The sequence below is a fragment of the Plecotus auritus genome (genome assembly GCF_963455305.1).
Source record: "Plecotus auritus genome assembly, chromosome: X".
Lineage (NCBI taxonomy): Eukaryota > Metazoa > Chordata > Mammalia > Chiroptera > Vespertilionidae > Plecotus > Plecotus auritus.
Window position 1 is genome coordinate 1,573,085 of NC_137784.1, and position 18,123 is coordinate 1,591,207.

The following is an 18,123-nucleotide window of genomic DNA, read 5'->3' on the forward strand; positions in this document are numbered from 1 at the left end:
CCCCTAACCACTCTGCCTGCCTGCCTGATCACCCCTAACCACTCTGCTTGTCTGCCTGATCACCCCTAACCACTCTGCCTGCCTGCCTGATCACCCCTAACCACTTGCCTGCCTGCTTGCTCCTAACTGCCTCTGCCTGCTGGCTGGATCTCCCTTAACCATTTAACTGCCTGCCTGATCGCTCCTAACCCCTCACCTGCCTGCCTGATCGCCCCTAACCACTTCCCTGCCTGCCTGATCCCCCCTAAACGCCTCCGCCTTGGCCTCTACCACTGCGGCTTCGTCCAGAAGGTCGTTCGGCTGTCTGGTCTAATTAACATGTTACGCTTTTATTATATATACATAAATTTAAAGTAGACCTAAACCTACAAAAAATGGGCATGACTGTCTCTTAGGGAATCACTTAACTGCGTTATCTGTGAAAAGAAGACCCATCACGTGGAAAGAACGGATTACGGAAGAAAACTAGCTCGGTGAGGGCCTTCAAGATTGACATCCGGTAAACTGTGATCTGGACAACAGATTACCCAGAAATCTACGTTTCGTAAGCCTCCGTCTCCTCCCAGTGTAACACGTTGTGACTTTGCACGTAATTGCGGGGGTTGAGAGGAGATAGGGCAGGCCAGAGCGTGACCAAGAATTGACAAACACGTGCTCTTGCCCTGGCTGGTGTGGCTCAGTGGATAGAGCGTCGGCCTGTGGACCGAAAGGTCCCGGGTTCGATGCTGGCCAAGGGCTCATGCCCGGGTTGCGGGCTCCATCCCCCACCCGTAGGGGGCGTGCAGGAGGCAGCCGATCCATGATACTCTTTCATTGATGTTTCTATCTCTCTCTCTCCCTCTTCCTTCCGCTCTGCAATCAATCCTATAGAATAAAAGCCTCATATGCTAAGTGTCTGGTCAACCAGTCATCCATTCAACCAATCAAAGCGTACTAAATATGCTAATGATAGGCTAAGGCCGCTCAACCGCTTGCTATGACATGCACTGACCACCAGGGGGCAGATGCTCCGAGCGGTAGGTTCGCTTGCTGCTGGGGTCCGGCCGATGGGGACTGAGCGAGACAGGCCGGACACGCCCTGGAGCCGTCCCGTATCCCTCCCCGGCTGGCCAACCTCCCACATCCCTCCCCGGCCCTGACCATGCACCATTGGGGTCCCTCGGCCTGGCCTGCGCCCTCTCCCCATCCAGGACCCCTCAGCGGATGTCGGAGAGCCGGTTTCGGCCCGATCCCGCAGGCCAGGCCAAGGAACCCCACTGGTGCACAAATTGGTGCACCGGGCCTCTAGCAAAAATATATTTAAAAAGAGAAAGAAAAAGACAAAGACCTTAAGACTGAAAATATTAGCCCAGCCCTGGAAGACAAGGCTCGAACACATCACTGGGAAGAGGTTTCATTGAAATGACCAGAGCTCTCATTGTGTGATCTCCTGAGGTTCATCCGCCCATATGACCCTCTCCAGAAGGAAGGAATGCTTGGGGTTTATGGGTGGTTTTATGCTGATCAGCTCTCTCCTTGGAGGAATTAAAAGGGACCCCAGGGTGCCTCTCCTTCCGGCTGGCACCGGCTCTCCGTGTGGCTTTAGCATTGAACTCTGGATGCATTTGGGTTTTTCATTCTGTTTAGCACTGAATAGCCCCAAACAAAGGCCGTCGATAATAAAATTCATCTGCCGTTGCCCCAGAGAGAGGTGGCTGGAGGGGGGAGCTCGGGGAGAGCTCCGAAAATCAATTTGAGGGCGCCAAGACATCCTCGGTGCATTAAAGAGATCACTGACACTTGATTAAATTCTCCTCTTGCCGTCTTATGGCAGGAAAGTGTTTGCAAATGCAAATCGAGACCTTTAAGGATGAGGACTTTAAAGGGAGCGCGAGGGACGCGTCTCCAAAGTGCGTTTCTCATGTTCAAAATATTGCCCTTCGGGCCTGCCGGGCGTGGCTCAGGGGCTGAGCATCGACCGAGGAACCAGGAGGTCTCAGGTTCGATTCCCGGTCAAGGGCACAGGCCCGGGTAGTGGGCTCGATCCCCCCAGGAGGGAGCGTGCAGGAGGCGGCCGATCCGTGATTCTCTCTCCTCACGGATGTTTCTATCTCTCTTTGTCCATCTTTCTTCCTCTCTGAAATTAATAAAAAATAGATTAAAAAAAAATGAGCCCACAGCCTCAAGATCTGTCATGTCTTGCCCTGCAGACAATCTGTCTCATGACCCTTTTTGGGCTCCATCCTTCGAGGACACTATTAGTGTGACATTTGAATTATGCCTTTTTTTTTTTCCTTCCCCTTTTTTATTTTTTTTTTCATTTTGCTTCCCCCCCTAAATGCCAATGGGAAGATGTCAGACATTTCCCATGGCCCCATTCATCTTTCCTTCCTAATTGGGGAGGAGTTTTGACTCAGTCCAGGTCATTGAGCTGTGAGTTGCTGTTGTTGTTGTTTTTTTTATTTCAGAGAGGAAGGGAGAGAGAGAGAAACATCCATGACGAGAGAGAATCATGGATCGGCTGCCTCCTGCAGGCCTCTGCCTCTGGGATCGACCCCGCCACCCGGGCATGTGCCCTTGGCTAGAATTGAACCCAGGACCCTTCAGTCTGCAGGCTGACGCTCTAGCCACTGAGCCAAACCACCTATGGGTGCAAATCTGTAGTGATAAAAGGGTAACATGCTAATTAGACTGGGTCGACCCGGACATCTTCCGGATGTCTGACTTCCAGACAAAAAGCCATGGTGGCGGGGGCCGAGACAGAAGCAGTTAGGGGCGATCAGGCCATCAGGGGAGCAAGCAGTTATGGGCGATCAAGCCAGCCAGGGGGAGCAAGTAGTTAGGGGACTATCAGGCCAGCTGAGGAGGGTAGTTGGGGGTGATCAGGTTGGCAGGGGAGGGCAGTTGGGGGCGATCAGGCCAGCAGGGGAGGGCAGTTGGGGGTGATCAGGTTGGCAGGGGAGGGCAGTTAGGGGCGATCAGGCCAGCAGGGGAGGGCAGTTGGGGGCGATCAGGCCAGCAGGGGAGGGCAGTTGGGGGTGATCAGGTTGGCAGGGGAGGGTAGTTGGGGGCGATCAGGCCAGCAGGGGAGGGCAGTTGGGGGCAATCAGGCCAGCAGACACAGGATGTTAGGGGTGATCAGGCAGGCTGGCAGGCAGGTGAGCAGTTAGGAGCCAGCGGTCCCGGACTGTGAGAGGGATGTCCAAGGAGTCCCAGATTGGAGAGGGTGCAGGCCTGGCAGAGGGACACCACCCCCCACCCCCACACTCATGCACGAATTTCATGCACTGGGCCTCTAGACGTTTTATAATTCTCAGAGGGATTTTGCCTCGGATAGCGCTTGAGTTGCCGTGAGAAGGGACATGACTCATCACCCCCTCACCAAGTCCTTCTATTCATTTACTGACACGGTCTCGCCTGTGTCAACAAGATAAGGCCTTTCTTGCAAAAGGGCCCGTCTGTCAGCAGACAATTCCCCGAGGGGAACGCGTCTTCCGCTTCCCCTGTTTCAGAGTAAATTTGTAGACGACGGCTGGAAATCGGAGGTGGGCCTGAGAGTTTGTTATTTAGATACTGAGCTCTGGTGAATTTATTTCAGTTTCTTATTATTTTTTAAATATATTTTTTATTGATGTCAGAGAGGAAGGGAGAGGGAGAGAGAGAGAGAGAGAAACATCCGTGATGAGAGAGAATCATGGACTGGCTGCCTCCTGCATGCCCCCTACTGGGGATCGAGCCTCCAACCCAGGCATGTGCCCTTGACCAGGAATCGAACCGTGACCTCCTGGTTCATAGGTCAATGCTCAAACCCTGAGCCACACCGACAGGGCTGAGTGGCTCAGTGATTTATGAAATAAGATGATCCACATTCCAGGAATGTATTTCTCCGTAACCTCATGCTTTATGAGAAGTAGAGAGAAAATGGGAGTTTGAATGGGGTAATATGAACAGAGAAGAATTCTATTGCAAATTATGGTGAGAATTGATGTTGTAACTGGAGGGTTAAGAGCGGAATAGATGTCACAAATATTTATAAATCAGATGAGCCTTTTCTGGCCAGTGTGGCTCAGTGGTTGAGCATCGATCTATGAACCAGGAGGTCACAGGTTCGATTCCCGGTCAAGGGCACAGGCCCGGGTTGTGGGCTCGATCCCCAGTAGGGGGCGTGCAGGAGGCAGCCGATCCGTGATTCTCTGTCATCATGGATATTTCTGTCTCTCTCCTTCTCACTTCCTCTCTGAAATCAATAAATATATATCTTTTTAAAAGAAGAATCAACCAATGAATGCATACAAATGTGGAACAACAAATCTCTCTCTCTCTCTCTTTCTCTCTCTCTCTTTCTCTCTCTCTCTCTCTTTCTCTCTCTCTCAAAAAAAATATTGAATGTCAATGTAGAGATCCCTCACCAGAGTTACCGTCATCACAGCTCAGAGTATTATTACCTCACTAGAGGCCCGGTTCACGAAATTCGTGCACAGGTAGGGTCCCTAGGCCTGGCCAGCAATCAGCGCCTATCTGTGGGGAGACTGACGGGGTGATGGGGGGCGGGGCCTGCTGGCACCCTCCTTGGCTGGCCTGGGGCCTGTGGGCTGGGGGCAGGTCCTGTGTTGAGCGTCTGCCCCCTGGTGGTCAGTGCACAGCATAGCGACCTGTTGTTCCACCATTCAGTCGATTTGCATATTAGGCTTTTATGATATAGGATTTCAGTAGGGAAATTCCTCATGAAAAATTTTTCTTGGTTGTATGTTGGATGATAGGCCTTTTTGCTTCTGATCCTCAAGGATTCTCATTGGCATAAGTGGTTGTTTCTTTGAGACTCTGTGAAACTCGAATTCCAAAGAAGCTTAGCTCGTCTAACATAATCCTTCCTCCTATTGTGAACCAATTGCAGATTCATTAGGCCAGAGGAAATATCCCCTATCCAGTGAGATCTAGAGACAATAGCTTTCATTTTCACCATGGCCCCGAGACGGGCCCACAGCTCTCCCGGCTCTGGCCCGGGCTCACCCTGGGGCATCCGAGAGGGAGCGTCAAGCGCCAGACCCAACCTGCATCGGGTGCTCATTGTCACCCACAAACGGGGAGTCTCTTTTCAATTTTTTTTGAAGAGTTTATAGAGAACCCTGAGGATTTACGGTCTCGGAAAATGAGTCTTTTTAAAATGCTTTTTATTTTTTTTTTATCGATTTCAGAGAGGAATGGAGACATAGGCACACATCCGTGGTGAGAGAGAATCATGGATCGGCCGCCTCCCGCACGCCCCCTACTGGGGATCGAGCCCCCAACCCGGGCATGTGCCCTTGACCAGGAATGGAACCTGTGACCTCCTGGTTCATAGGTTGACGCTCAACCACTGAGCCACACCGGCCGGACGTAGACAGTTAGTCTTTATCCGTGGCAGAGATGCACAGAAATCGCATAATCATTTTGTTCCGAAACTCTGATCGTTTGTGAGGAAACCTGGTCAAAGTCCACATATTTTTTAAAAATATATTTTTATGGATTTCAGAGAGGAAGGGAGAGGGAGAGAGAGAGACAGAAACATCCTTGAGGAGAGAGAATCATGGATCGGCTGCCTCCCACCCGCCCCCTACTGGGGATCGAGCCTGCAACCCCGGGTATGTGTCCGTGACCGGGAATCGAACTGTGACCTCCTGGTTCCTAGGTGGATGCTCAACCGCTGAGCCATGCTGGCCGGGCAAGCCCACACATTTGATAGCAGTAATAACCTGGTTATTATTAACAGGGGTAAAAAGGGGGACTGGGTAGTAGAGACATGCCATTTATACAGCTTTGCCAGGAAGCTGGTTAACAACCGCCTAGTCTCTTCACAGCACATCACTGGCAGAAGGGAGTAGACAATAGACACACACCCAGTGAGGTCTGGGTGCTGTGGGGAGGTGCTTACCTGTCAGTCACACCTGAGAGCCAGTCAGTGGCCGGAATAGGCGGGGCCACTGAAAGGATGTGAAATCTGAGATACTTCACTGCTGGACACAGCGGGGGCGGGGGCGGGGGGGGGGCCACTTCCTCTCTCTCTGCTTGCACCTGACTCCTGGCTTGTGAGACTCTCACACTTTGCACACACCCACAACCATGTGGGACCCACACAATGGACGGATGGATGATAACTATTAATTCATCATCTATTTGTTCATATATCCATCTACCATCAATCCGCCATTCATCTAGCCATCCATCCATCCATCTACTTATATATTCATCCATCCATCCATCCATCCATCTACTCATCCACCATTTATCCATCCATCCATCCATCCATCCATCCATCCACCATCTATCCATCCATCCATCCATCCATCTACTTATATATTCATCCATCCATCCATCCATCCATCCATCCATCCATCTACTCATCCACCATTTATCCATCCATCCATCCATCCATCCATCCATCCATCTACTTATATATTCATCCATCCATTCATCTGCATCTATCTCTTTATCCATCCATCCATCCATCCATCCATCCATCCATCCATTAATCCATCTACTCATCCACCAGTTATCCATCCATCCATCCATCCATCCACCATCTATCCATCCATCCATTCATCCATCTACTTATCCATTCATCCACTATCCATCCACCACCATCCACCATCTATCCATGCATCATTCATGCATCTATTTATATAACCATCTATCTACCCATTCATTCACCCATTCATTCACATCCATTAGTTCATCATCTATTTGTTCATCTATCCATCTACCATCCATCCACCATCCATCTACCCATCTATCCATCCACCCATTTATCCATCTGCTTATCCATTCATCCTTCTATGTATCCATTCATCTACATCTATCTCTGCATCCATCCATCCATCCACCCATCCATCTACTCATCCACCATTTATCCATCCATCCATCCATCCACCCATCCACCATCTATCCATCCATCATTCATGCATGTATTTATAAAACCATCTATCTACCCATTCATGCACCCATTCATTCACATCCATTAATTCATCATCTATTTGTTCATATACATCTAACATCCATCCACCATCCATCTACCCATTCATTCATCCATCTATCTACTTAGCCATCCATCCATCCATCCATCCATCCACCTATCCATCCAGTCCTTTACACATTTAGATATGTTTAGAGAGAGGGGGAGAGAGAGAGAGAGAGAGAGAGAGAGAGAGAGAGAGAGAGAGAGAGAGAGAGAAAGAGAGAGAATTCAGTGTTTTTCACCCTCATACATCTCCGTTGAGAGACTGCCTTGTACGTTTTTAAGCCGCTCGAGGAGAAGCAGACGGATCATAATTGACCTGAAGGTCATCGCCGCCTTTTAACAGTGGGTGGAAGACACGTCAACCAGCTGAACAAATAGCAGCCACAGCCACTCCAGAAGGCAAGTCATCCCCCGTGAAAACAAACTCGGACCCAGCGAGCTCTCCTTCGGTGAGTCTTTTACATCCAAATTGGCTGTGCGTGAGCCAAGATAAACACGGGCTGGCCTTTCGCTAACAGAGAGGTGCTCCCGGAACAGAGACCCTTGTCTGAAATGACATGACAAATACTAACAGGAAAGGGGATGATCCTCTATCAGAATGCACACTTCCTCAGAGGATGCTGCCTGCAAAAGGCCTTTCTTTCCATCTTTAGTGTTGAAAGTATTCATAGGTCTTCCTTTTTATTTTTTTCCGAATTAACCTCTTTCAGCCCGCTCCCATCCACCCCTCCGAGTCCTCACCATCCCGTTATCTGTCCATGGGTGATGCATATATGCACACAAATTTATTGGTTGATCTCTTCCTACCCCTCCACCGCGCCCCCCCCCCCAGCCTTCCCTCTGACATTCAACAGTCTGTTCATCCTTCTATGACTCTGGGTCTATTTTTAAAAAATAAATATATTTTTTTTACTGATTTCAGAGAGGAAGAGAGAGGGAGAGAGAGATAGAAACATCCATGATGAGAGAGAATCATGGATCGGCTGCCTCCTGCACGCCCCCTGCTGGGGATGGAGCCTGCAACCTGGGCATGTGTCCTTGATCGGAATGGAACCAGAGACCCTTCAGTCCACAGGCCGATGCTCTATCCACTGAGCCAGACCAGCTAGGACCATATTTTTTATTTCTTCTTCTCCTTCTTCTTCTCCTTCTCCTTCCTCCTCTTAAAGAAGACCCTTCAAGCCCGGCCGGTGTGGTTCAGTGGTAAACCATAGACCTATAAACCAGGAGGTCATGGTTCAATTCCCGGTCAAGGGCACATGCCCGGGTTGTGAGCTCGATCCCCAGGAGGGGGCATGCAGGAGGCAGCCGATCCATGATTCTCTCTCCTCATGGATGTTTCTCTCTCTCTCTCTCTCTCTCTCTCTCTCTCTCTCTCTTTTCCTTCCTCTCTCTGAAGTCAATACAAATATATTTAAAAAATAAAAATAGCCGAAACCGGTTTGGCTCAGTGGATAGAGCATCGGCCTGCGGACTGAATGGTCCCAGGTTCGATTCCGGTCAAGGGCATGTACCTTGGTTGCGGGCACATCCCCAGTGGGAGGTGTGCAGGAGGCAGCTGATGGATGTTTCTCTCTCATCGATGTTTCTAGCTCTCTATCCCTCTCCCTTCCTCTCTGTAAAAAATCAATAAAATATATTTTAAAAAATAAAAAATAAAAATAAAAGAGACGTCACGGTAAGCAGAACTGAGGGTGAAAAGCAGGTAGGTGAGGGAGGTCAGCGGCTGCATGTCACCAGCCATCATGGCCAGGATCTCGAGTTTTGCCCAAGGACAAGGGCGGAAATGTCTGGTTCAGGAAACACGTTGATGCAAATCCACGTTTCTGTCTCCTTTCATGGGTAAAGACAAGGATGGGTGACGTCTCTTCTCTGAAATCCTTCTACGGCCTCACCTCATTCACAGGTCAGCTTGGCAAGGGGCACACAGAGAATCGTGGAGACGGGCTACTACGGGGATAGGAAAGACGCACCCTGTTCTGGTAACAAGGATTGTTTTGCTCTGATAAGAGAAAACACACTGTATCCTGGCTGGGAGTTGAACGCCCCGGGACATGGGAGTCAACATCGGAATGCAGTCCATTCTGTTTTTCCAAGAACTGCCTGCTGTCATGGAAATAGTCACAACCTTGTCTCTGTCACAATCTGGCCCCAGAGACAACCACCCTTTTGACACCCAGCCCGCATGGCCTGTAGCCTGTAACGATTATAGCCCGCCTACTTCCCCAGGCCTGTCATTCCTACTTCCCCTGATGTAATATTTAAAAAAAAATTTTTTTTTTTTATTGATTTCAGAGAAGAAGGGAGAGGGAGAGAGGAATAGAAAAAAAATCCATGATGAGAGAGAATCAGGGATCGGCTGCCTCCTGTGGATCAAGCCGGCAAGCCCCAGCACGTTCCCTGACCGGGAATCGAACTGTGACCTCCTGGTTCAGAGGTCGATGTTCAACCACTGAGCCACGCCGGCTGGGCCCAAAGAGAAACATTTCATCTATCTATCTATCTATCTATCTCTATCTATCTATTTATTTATTTAAATATATTTTTATTGATTTCAGAGAGGAAGGGAGAGAGAGAGAGAAACATCCATGATGAGAGAGAATCATGGATCGGCTGCCTCCTGCACGCCCCCTCCTACTGTGGGTCAAGCCCACAACCTGGGCATGTGCCCTTGACCTGGACTCGAACCATGACCTCCTGGTTCATAGGTCAATGCTCAACCCCTGAGCCACGCCGGCTGGGCTTCATTGCTTGATGATGGGAACTTCCACACAGGCGCATGACCCCAGTTTAAATGAACGAGAGGCCTCTCTGTCACACAGCCTGACATCACCTTGCAGCGAGTGTCCCCCTATCTTCTCCACTTTTCTATAATTTCCCTCCAAAGGTGAGCATGATGGATGGTGCATGGCATGGCGTCAGGCAAGCTAGCCGCCTGGGAGGCCAGTGTATGTCTTGTGAGCTGTGTCCCGCCCCCGACCTTGTCCAGTGAGGCCAGTGAATGTATTTAAGGAAAGGGGAAGGGGGCGGGGATGGGAGACCCAAAGGGAAGGGGAGGCACAGCCCTGAGCCAAGGACACATGGGGTCGGTGATGGCAGCCCCCAAGAGCTGGAGTGTCATCCTTATAACCAGTCACTAGCGGGCAGCTCCTGTCGTCGGTAGGTGCAGCCGTGGGCAAACTACGGCCCGCGGGCCGGATCCGGCTGTTCTATCCAGTTCTCTTGCTCTCCCCTCCGCTCCTTGACTTTGAATTGATATTCGTTCACGCAAACACTCCATCCATGCTTTTGTTCCGGCCCTCCGGTCCAGTTGAAGAACCCATGGTGGCCCTCGAGTCAAAAAGTTTGCCCACCCCTGGCTAGGGGCTGAGCTGGTGGAATGGGGATGCGGGTGGAATGCAGGTGGATGGCCGATTGTCTCCAGGGCCACGTCCATTCCTTGTAGGGTCTGAGTCCTGGTGTCCAGCCAGTATTTCCGGGTCTTTTGTTCTCATGTGGTCGGAAGCTTACACGTGGCCCTTAAGGATTGTATCGTCCTAAAGTCCTAACACTCCCCACAGCCCTTTCTCAGAGCTCTGATTCTTTTTTAAAAAAAACACAACAACAATGTAGGTTTTTATTGATTTTAGAGAAGAAGGAAGAGAAAGAGAGAGAGAGAGAGAGAGAGAGAGAGAGAAACACTGATGAGAGAGAATCATGGATCGGCTGCCTCCTGCACACCCCCTACTGGGGATGGAGCCCACAAACCAGGCATGTGCCCTGACCAGGAATTGAACCATGACCTCCTAATTCTTAGGTCAACACTCAACCACTGAGCCACACCAGCTGGGCTGCATTCTTTTAAAAAATATATGTTTTTTATTGATTTTAGAAAGAGGAGGCAGAGGGAGAGAGAGAGAGAAACATCCATGATGAGAGAGAACCATAGATCGGCTGCCTCCTGCACGCCCCCTACTGGGGATGGAGCCCACAAACCAGGCATGTGCCCTTGACCGGGAATCGAACCCGTGACCTCCTGGTTCGTAGGTCAATGCTCAACCACTGAGCCACGCCGGCTGGGAAGACCCCTGAATTCTTAAACTTGTGAGATTTCATGAACCCAATGAGGGCAAGGCGAAGATTTATTCAGGAATGCACATTTTTTTTTCTTTTCCACCTAAAATATTTATGCATTGATCCATTTTTTCTATAAGGAGCCTTAGGTATTTCAAAAGAAAGAAAATTCTCGAGGAAATATTTTTACAGCAACCCAGGATCTTATAAAAAACCAGAGATCCCATAGAATCAGACCAATCAAAAATTCCCAATGTAAACCAGGCATGTGTGTGTGTGTGTGTGTGTGTGTTATCACAAAACTTGACGGCTACTTCCAAACTTGTACTTTTTTTCTCATTTCTCTTAGAGTATTAGATTTTGGATATGTATGGTTTGTTGTTTTTTTGGAGAAACATCTGGAGTTGCAAGAACAAAGTGTGTTTTAATCACCATTGTGGGCTTTTGAGTCTTGGGAAATCAGGTAATGCTTATGAAAGATAATTCTTTTTTTCCCCCTGACTTTTATTGTAATTTGGTTAATAGCTCTTAATTCTAAAAGCCATATTCCTAGGCGTGTCATTAAGGAACTCAAATGGAAAATAGAAAAAAAAGAAAAAAAAGAAAAACAGATGTTTGATATGCAAAGTGAGTATATGACCAGAAAGTAATTAGGCAAATTAATCAGACATTTCCGGAAGTTAAATTTTGAATTTTATGTCAGATCTAAAGTGTATCCTACATGAATAAAAGCATTCAGGTTTCTTTTTTTTTTATGCCTAACTAGAGGCCCGGTGCATGAAATTCATGCATGGGGGTGTGTGACCCTCAGCCCAGCCTGCACCCTCTCCAATCTGGGACCCTTGGAGGGATGTCCGACTGCCCGGTGGGATGGGGCCTAAACGGGCAGTCGGACATCCCTTTCACAATCCAGGACTGCTGGCTCCCAACTGCTTGCCTGCCTGCCTTCCTGATTGCCCCTAACCACTCCTGCCTGCCAGCCTGATCACCCCCTAACCACAACCCTGCCAGCCTGATTGATGCCTAACTGCTCCCCTGCCAGCCTGTTTGCCCCTAACTGCCCTCCGCTGCAGGCCTGGTCCCCCACAACTGCCCTCCCCTGCAGGCCTGGTCACCCGTAACTGCCCTCCCCTGCAGGCCTGGTCCCCCCCAACTGCCCTCCCCTGCAGGCCTGTGTCCCCCCCAACTGCCCTCCCCTGCAGGCCTGGTCTCTCCCAACTGCCCTCCCCTGCAGGCCTGGTCCCCCCCAACTGCCCTCCCCTGCAGGCCTGTGTCCCCCCCAACTGCCCTCCCCTGCAGGCCTGGTCTCTCCCAACTGTTCTCCCCTGCAGGCCTGGTCACCCCTAACTTCCCTTCCCTGCAGGCCTGGTCACCCCCCTAACTGCCCTCCCCTGCAGGCCTGGTCTCTCCCAACTTCCCTCCCCTGCTGGCCTGATCACCCACAACTGCCTTCCTTGCAGGCCTGGTCCCTCCCAACTGCCCTCCCCTGATGGCCATCTTGTGGTGGCCATCTTGTGTCCACATGGGGGCAGGATCTTTGTCCACATGGGGGCAGCCATCTTGTGTGTGGGAGTGATGGTCAATCTGCCTATTACTCTTTTATTAGATGGGATAGAGGCCTGGTGCACGGGTGGGGGCCAGCTGGTTTGCCCTGAAGGGTGTCCTGGAATAGGGTGCGGGTTCCCTTGGGGCGTGGGGTGGCCTGGGCGAGGGGCCTGTGGTGGTTTGCAGGCCGGCCACGCCCCCTGGCGACCCAAGCGGAAGCCCTGGTATCTGGGGTTTATTTACCTTCTACAATTGAAACTTTGTAGCCTGGAGCGGAGCCAAGCCTTCTGCTTGCTCCATGGTGGCAGCCATTTCTGTTGGGATTTATGTATCTTCTATAATTGAAACTTTGCAGCCTTAAGCAGAGGCCTGGGCTGGCCAGGTTGTGGGAAAGCTTGGCTTCCTCCATCGCCAGGGAAACCCAAGCCTCCCTCCTGCTCTCTGTGGCCGTAGCCATCTTGGTTGGGTTTATTTGCATATTCGCTCCTGATTGGCTGGTGGGCGTGGCTTGTGGGTGTAGCGGAGTGATGGTTAATTTGCATATTACTCTTTTACTAGATAGGATATTCTATCAGTAATTGGAACTTAGAAGGGAGTATGAGTTGGTTCTGTGGTTTTAAGTTCAAACCTTTAAGAAAGATACACATGTTTCCTATAATACGCTGTTGTTCCAATACGAGGGGCCCGGTGCATGAAATTCGTGCATGGGGGAGGGGTCCCTCAGCCTGGCCTGCCCCCCTCTCACATACTGGGGGCCCTCGGGGGATGTCCTACTGACGGCTTAGGCCCGCTCCCTGCTGGAGCAGTCTGTCCTCCCTCTGCGGGAGGCGACCGGGCTGATCAGGGGAAGGCGCCAGCCCCTTCACCTGCTGCTGCAGCCACTGCCAGTCACCGCCGCCCCCAAGGTATTTTCATCAACACGGACTCCAGTCCCTTCACCATGAAAAAATGACAGCTTTCTTCAGGCATTTTCAAGATGTGTCTTTCATAGGAAATGACATTTATTCCTTTCTTTTTCTTTTTATCCTCACCTGAGGATATGTTCCCATTGATTTTTTTCCCCCTTCCCTCCGATCCCAGGCTCGGCCCCTTCCCAAGCCTACAGCCTCCGCCCGATGGCCGGCTGGGAGTGACCTGGGTGCCAAGGAGGTTCCTGGGACCCAGGTATGTATGCAAATTAACCGCCATCTTTATTGGGTTAATTTGCATACTCACTCTGATTGGCTGTGGGCCTAGCGGAGGCACGGTCAATTTACACGTTTCTCTATTATTAGGTAAGACTAGAGACCCGGTGCATGAAATTCATACAAGAATAGGCCTTCCCTCCCCCGGCTGCCGGCACTGGCTTCCCTCCGGCACATGTGACCCAGGCTTCGTCCAGAAGGTCATCCGGAAGGACTTCCGGAAGGACCTCCAGTCTAATTAGCATATTACGCTTTTATTATTATAGATTAAGAGTTTATAATGGTGATATAGTTAAGTATGTATCATGTACATCAATGGAAGCACACGTTATATGGATAGATTTTTATGTGAATAGAAAAAAAGGTTGTAGGTGGATATTATAGTGTACACTAGAGGCCCGGTGCTCAAATTCATGCACCAATGGGGTCCCTCAGCCTGGCCTGCGGGATCGGGCCGAAACCGGCTCTCCGACATCCCCCGAAGGGTCCTGGATTGGGAGAGGGTGCAGGCCAGGCTGAGGGACCCCACCGGTGCACGATCGGGGCCGGGGAGGGATGTGGGAGATTGGCCAGTCGGGGAGGGACCGTGGGAGGGCTCCAGGGCGTGTCCAGCCCGTCTCACTCAGTCCCGATTGGCCAGACCCCAGCAGCAAGCTAACCTACCAGTTGGAGCGTCTGCCCCCTGGTGGTCAGTGCATGTCATAGCAAGCGGTTGAGTGGCCTTAGCATATCATTACCATATTATGTTTTGATTGGTTGATCAGATGACTGGACAACTGAACAATTAGCATATTAGGCTTTTATTATATAGGATATGATGAGGGGACAAAATATTTTATATATATATATATATATTTTATACATACACACACACACACACACACACACACACACACACACACTGAGTGGCCAGATTATGATGATCTCTGAACGCATAATAATCTGGCCACTCAGTGTATATCCTATAGAATAAAAGGCTAATATGCAAATTGTCCCCTCAGCCAGGAGTTCAACCAGCAGGCAGGCTGGCCAACTGCCCATGTCCCCTCCCCCTGGCCAGGCTGGCTGGACCCTACCCATGCATGAATTCATGCACCGGGCCTCTAACATATATATATATATATATATATATATATATATATAGAGAGAGAGAGAGAGAGAGAGAGAGAGAGAGAGAGAGAGGGGCCAGATTATTATGCGTTCAGAGATCATAATAATCTGGCCACTCAGTGTATATACATATACAAACACACACATATATATATATATATGTATGTATACAGGGTGTCCCCCAAAATGTGTGCACACTTTAAATGATTATAAATTCACTGTTTATTAACATAATTTTCAAACTGATTGACCATCCTGGTCATGGCTAATTCTTTACATGTGGTCTTTTTTTTAAAAAAAAAATGTTTTTATTGATTTCAGAGAGGAAGGGAGAGGGAGAGAGAAACATCCATGAGGAGAGAGAATCATGGATCGGCTGCCTCCTGCATACCCCCTCCTGGGGATTGAGCACACAACCTGGGCACGTGCCCTTGACCGGGAATCGAACTGTGACCTCCTGGTTCCTAGGTCGACACTCAACCACTGAGCAACACTGGCTGGGCTGAGTCTTTTCTGTAAGAGCTGTTTCTAATTCTTGAGTCTCTCGTTCTCTTGATTTATAAATGCTCTCAACATCTATTATTTGAGCCTCCGAGTGGTAAAGAATCTGGGTTCGGGCCAAACGTTTGCCGCTGAGAATGTCGTGGAGGCAAATAGATCATTTCGGCGAGTTTATTTCACCCCGCTGGCTTTTCAGAAGAAATCATTTCTCTCTTCGCTACTGGGTGGGAAGTAAAGGGAGTCCAGGCTCATTCATCCACGTGAGTCCTTGGGTAACCGGACCAGGGCAAGACGAAGATTTATTGAAGAATGCATACATCTTTTCTCTTCCATCTGAAATATTTATGCATTGGTCAATTTTTCTATAAGGAGCCTGACGTATTTCAGAAGAAAGAAACTTCTCGAGGCAATATTTGTAGAGCAACCCCGGGATGTTAGAAAAGCCAGAAATCATGTAAAATCGCAAATCATGTAAAATCAGACCAACCTGGAATGAATGCCCGGTGTAAACCAGATGTATTTCTGTTCTCTCTCTCTCTCTCTCTCTCTCTCTCTCTCTCTCTCTCTCCATCTCCATCTAGTAGACAGAAGACACACTAGGAAACGTATATATTTATTGGAAATAGCTAAGTACCACAGCTAATGGGTTGGATACAAATTTTGCACACATATCCTGTATAATAAAATGCCAGTGAACATAACGGGGTAACATCCCCGCCCCTCAGCTGGCCAACCTCCCGTGGCTCCTCCCCTCAGCTGGCCAACCTCCCGTGTCCCCTCCTCCCAGCTGGCCAACCTCCCGCGTCCCCTCCTCTTCCCAGCTGGCCAACCTCCCGTAGCCCCTCCTCCCAGCTGGCCAACCTCCCGTGTCCCCTCCTCCCAGCTGGCCAACCTCCTGTGGCCCCTCCTCTCAGCTGGTCAACCTCCCGTGTCCCCTCCTCCCAGCTGGCCAACCTCCCGTGGCTCCTCTTCCCAGCTGGTCAACCTCCCGTAGCCCCTCCCCCCAGCTGGCCAACCTCCCATGGCCCCTCCTCCCAGCTGGCCAACCTCCCGTGGCCCCTCCCCTCAGCAGGCCAACCTCCCGTGTCCCCTCCTCTCAGCTGGCCAACCTCCCGTGTCCCCTCCTCTCAGCTGGCCAACCTCCCACGTCCCCTCCTCCCAGCAGGCCAACCTCCCGTGGCCCCTCCTCCCAGCTGGCCAACCTCCCGTGGCCCCTCCTCCCAGCTGGCCAACCTCCCACGTCCCCTCCTCCCAGCTGGCCAACCTCCCACGTCCCCTCCTCCCAGCTGGCCAACCTCCCACGTCCCCTCCTCCCAGCTGGCCAACCTCCCGTGGCTCCTCCTCTCAGCTGGCCAACCTCCCACGTCCCCTCCTCCCAGCAGGCCAACCTCCTGTGGCCCCTCCTCCCAGCTGGCCAACCTCCCGTGTCCCCTCCTCCCAGCAGGCCAACCTCCCGTGGCCCCTCCCCTCAGCTGGCCAACCTCCCGTGGCCCCTCCTCCCAGCTGGCCAACCTCCCGTGGCCCCTCCTCCCAGCTGGCCAACCTCCCGTGTCCCCTCCTCCCAGCTGGCCAACCTCCTGTGGCCCCTCCTCTCAGCTGGTCAACCTCCCGTGTCCCCTCCTCCCAGCTGGCCAACCTCCCGTGGCTCCTCTTCCCAGCTGGTCAACCTCCCGTAGCCCCTCCTCCCAGCTGGCCAACCTCCCATGGCCCCTCCTCCCAGCTGGCCAACCTCCCGTGGCCCCTCCCCTCAGCAGGCCAACCTCCCGTGTCCCCTCCTCTCAGCTGGCCAACCTCCCGTGTCCCCTCCTCTCAGCTGGCCAACCTCCCACGTCCCCTCCTCCCAGCAGGCCAACCTCCCGTGGCCCCTCCTCCCAGCTGGCCAACCTCCCGTGGCCCCTCCTCCCAGCTGGCCAACCTCCCACGTCCCCTCCTCCCAGCTGGCCAACCTCCCACGTCCCCTCCTCCCAGCTGGCCAACCTCCCGTGGCTCCTCCTCTCAGCTGGCCAACCTCCCACGTCCCCTCCTCCCAGCAGGCCAACCTCCTGTGGCCCCTCCTCCCAGCTGGCCAACCTCCCGTGTCCCCTCCTCCCAGCAGGCCAACCTCCCGTGGCCCCTCCCCTCAGCTGGCCAACCTCCCGTGGCCCCTCCTCCCAGCTGGCCAACCTCCCGTGGCCCCTCCCCTCAGCTGGCCAACCTCCCGCGGCCCCTCCTCCCAGCTGGCCAACCTCCCGTGGCCCCTCCCCTCAGCTGGCCAACCTCCCGCGGCCCCTCCTCCCAGCTGGCCAACCTCCCGTGGCCCCTCCTCCCTGCTGGCCAACCTCCTGTGGCCCCTCCTCCCAGCTGGCCAACCTCCCGTGTCCCCTCCTCCCAGCTGGCCAACCTCCCACGTCCCCTCCTCCCAGCTGGCCAACCTCCTGTGTCCCCTCCTCCCAGCTGGCCAACCTCCCACGTCCCCTCCTCCCAGCTGGCCAACCTCCCACGTCCCCTCCTCCCAGCAGGCCAACCTCCCGTCTCCCCTCCTCCCAGCTGGCCAACCTCCCGTCTCCCCTCCTCCCAGCTGGCCAACCTCCCGTGGCCCCTCCTCCCAGCTGGCCAACCTCCCGTGGCCCCTCCTCCCAGCTGGCCAACCTCCCGTGGCCCCTCCTCCCAGCTGGCCAACCTCCTGTGGCCCCTCCTCCCAGCTGGCCAACCTCCCGTAGCCCCTCCTCTCAGCTGGCCAACCTCCCACGTCCCCTCCTCCCAGCTGGCCAACCTCCC